This window comes from Megalobrama amblycephala, linkage group LG24 (assembly GCF_018812025.1).
Source record: "Megalobrama amblycephala isolate DHTTF-2021 linkage group LG24, ASM1881202v1, whole genome shotgun sequence".
NCBI classification, from domain to species: Eukaryota; Metazoa; Chordata; class Actinopteri; order Cypriniformes; family Xenocyprididae; genus Megalobrama; species Megalobrama amblycephala.
The window spans coordinates 22,939,699-22,943,237 of NC_063067.1; the positions used below are offsets into that span (position 1 = coordinate 22,939,699).

At 43.4% G+C, this 3,539-nt stretch overlaps 1 pseudogene; it reads left to right on the forward strand.

Annotated features, from left to right (window-relative positions):
* Positions 1-203: 203 nt before the first annotated feature.
* LOC125259759 lies at positions 204-1,401 on the forward strand (annotated as a pseudogene).
* The last annotated feature ends 2,138 nt before the right edge of the window (positions 1,402-3,539 follow it).

The window sequence follows — 3,539 nt, forward strand, 5'->3', positions numbered from 1 at the left end:
CAGCCTTAGTAGAATTAAAACTTCCTACTACTGAGGCATAATGGTAACACCCATAAACACCCTCAAGCAGTGCATTGGATTTCTGCAACCGTGAAGCCAAAGCACATCAGCTAATTGATGTTTACTGGTTATGTGTTTGAAAAGACCAGTCACACAGTAATCTCATTCAGCCTTTCTCAGAGGACTTACAGAGAAGCACTGACATGGCAGGTATTGTCCATTGCCCTCAATAGTTTGGTAGGAGAGAATTTCATCTAATGGTGTATGTTGAGGGTACAAAACCGCTGGAGCAGTACACCCCTGTGGAACTGGTATGCTCGGATTCACTTTGGGAATTCTGATATTAGGTACATTGCAGAACTTATCAGGCCAAAACTTGAATGCAGAACCCGAAGGAGTCACACTCTGTCTTTGGCAGAACAGGTCCTCATTGCTTTGTGCTTTTATGCAACTGGGACTTTCTACCGAGTTGTTGGTGACAATGTAGGAGTGGACAAACTGTCAGTGATGTGATGAAATCTCTGTCAATCGCATTGGCCAGCCTGGTCAACCAATGTCTTTCATTTCCAAAGAATGACCAGATTGCCCAGACCAAGTACACGTTTTTTCTTCTAGGATACATGACCAATACTATTGGGGTTATTGACTGCACTCATGTACACCTCATGAGAGGGAGTGGGAGTATGTCAATCGAAAGGCTCAGCATCAACATACAACTTGTGGGTAACACTAACCTCATCATCACAAACTGTGTTGTGAGGTGGCATGGGTCTGTCCATGATGCATGTATCCTGGGGGATAATGCTCGATACAGAGAGCTCCAAACCAACAGACCAGATGACATAATATTAGGAGACAGTACCTATCCACTCCTACCATGGCTGATGTCCCCTTTTCTTGCAGCAAACATACCTGAGCAAGCATACTTCAACAATGCTCATTGCAAAACAAGATTGATCACTTCAATAGAGTTTTCAAAAGATGCTTTGCATGCCTACTTGCTAGTGGAACCACAGGGAGCATGTAACATAATACTTCCCTTATATTTTCCTACACAATACTGCTAACAGGCACAATATCCCTCTCTGTGATGAAGATCATGAAAATGATCCACCTGAGCCTGCTGATGAATACCCAGACTAACCTGGCATTCTATCAGATTGAGGAACTGACTGGATGTGGAATAAGGGATGCAGTTGTTAAAAACTACTTTTGACTGGTTGGTTGATCGATGATGGTGGCATTGTAATAAATATACAGTGACAAATGTTAGTTAAAATTAAATATTATTTTTGTTTGCTATTGACAGCTGTTTGGGGGATTATTTATATATACTTTTTGGTAGCGCTTTATTTTACAGTCCTGTTTACCCTGAACATACTGTACTTCTAAACCTAACCTTAACCCATGTAGTTACCTTATATTAACTAGTACTTTCTTAGTTAAGTACACTGTAAGTTCATGTAAGTGCCCGTACTGTAAAATAAAGGGCAACTGACTTTTTTTTTTTTTTTTTTTTTTTAAATGACTGGAAGGCTTAATTGGTAAAACTAATCAAGAGCAAATTATATTTATGTATATATTACATGATACAAATGGTGTATTTTTTTATTTTATTAATTTTAAAGTTTTATTACAATTTTTTTGTTTTTTTTTTTAATCAAAGATATCCTAATCTTACCAAAAAGTTTTGATAAACACAATCTATGATTTGATCCAGATCAAAACCAAGACTATCTGTCAGCCACTTTGACATTGCACCGATTTTTTGACACTAAGGGAAAATGTCACAAGCAGCTAAACCATGTTACAAGGTTTTGGCAGTGCAGATGTTGTCAAGCTGCTGTGTGCCGGGCAACACGTGCACCCGCAATGTCGTCACCTTCCTAACACCCCATGTAAGCAAAGTCATCCCCCATACCATGAGAGGGCAGTAAGGACCATGTTTACAGTGGGAATAGGTCACGTCAGCCAGAACGTTAGCGCTGGGGAAAGCTATGCAGAAAAAAGAACACTACAAAGACCACTTCCTGCACAAAGGGAGGTTAACATAGAGAGTACATCACATGGACTTACTAACCGGGAAAGTACCACATATGGAAAGTAGTTCTCTGTGGTAGGTCCTACCTGAAAAGGGAAGAGCTCTACAACACAGTGACTGGTGGCAGTGCAGAAGTCTGACCAGGGGAAGATACATGTTTACTGTTAGGAAAACCATACCATGGAAAATACATCACATGGGATTGACAAGAGGGAATCACTACATATGGAGCACCTAGCCAAAGTATACAAGATGACCTGAAAGGGCATACTTCATGACATACTTCATTACAGACCTGATAACATATGGTACAATACTGGCTCAACCTGGAGATTGTAAAATTGCTCGCACTTCTAGGCACGCCCTAGGCCTGATATGCCAAGGCCCATATTTAGAGATAGCATTCCCCTTGTGCTGTCCCTCAAAACAGACAAAGAGCTGCTCAGAGCATCTAAAGCTCTCTGTGCGGTCCAAGTAAACATAAACAATACACAGTACTGGACACAGCAACAACAAGGCTAGGTCTGCCTTGTCCCAAGGTAGCATTTGAAAGCTCACCACTTTATTCCTAAATGGGGCTGTGGTAATGTTGTTGATCCCTATCTTTGGGGACGTAGCCTGGCCAGGGTCTCAGGATCATGTGAGAGTATGCCAGAGTAAACTCTAGGCATGTTTCACTGACAGAGAACACCTGCAGGTCCCCAACCCTCTTGATGGAAGTGAGTGTGATCAGGAGGGCTGTCTTCAAAGAGAGGACATTCAACTTAATGTCCTCTTTTTGACTCCAGGTTCTCAAAAGGAGCTTTCTGTAGGCCCAGCAAGACTACAGAGAGGTTTCATGAGGGAATAAGTTGTGGCCTCAGAGCTTCTCCTCAGAGCCTCCTGCCAGCTCTGAGGAACCTGATGATCAGGTCATGTTTCCCTAAGGACCTACCATCCACTGCATCATGATGTGCCACTTTTAAGGTGGAGGGGGACAGTCATCCTTCCAACCTCTCCTGCAGGAAGGAAAGCACCAACCCAACTGCATCTCTGTGGGTCTTCACCTCAGGAAGAACACCAGTTCATAAACAGATGGCACTTCACAGCATACAGCCTCCTCGTAGAGGGGGCTCTGGCTTGGGTGATAGTGATAGCGTCACCACCTGATCGATGGTGATAGACCAATTAGGTCTTCTGTGTCCCGTCCAGGGGCCAGACATGAAGGTTCCAAAGGTCTGGGCATGGATGCAAATTGTGCCCTGGCCCTGAAGAAGAAGGTCCTGAAGAAGAAGGTGAAGAAGGAATTTGGCAGGGAGGGGCTGTCATGAGGAGCGTGAGCTCTGTGAACCAAGTCTATCCGGACCAACATGTACTTGTCCTGGATCAATGGCCGAAACCTCCACAGGGCCAGCAATACTGCTAGCAACTCAAGGCAGTTGATATGCCAATGCAGTTGAGGTCCTGTCCAGGAGCCCATTGCATACAACACCTCAAACTGTTTTGGACACTTTTGTGA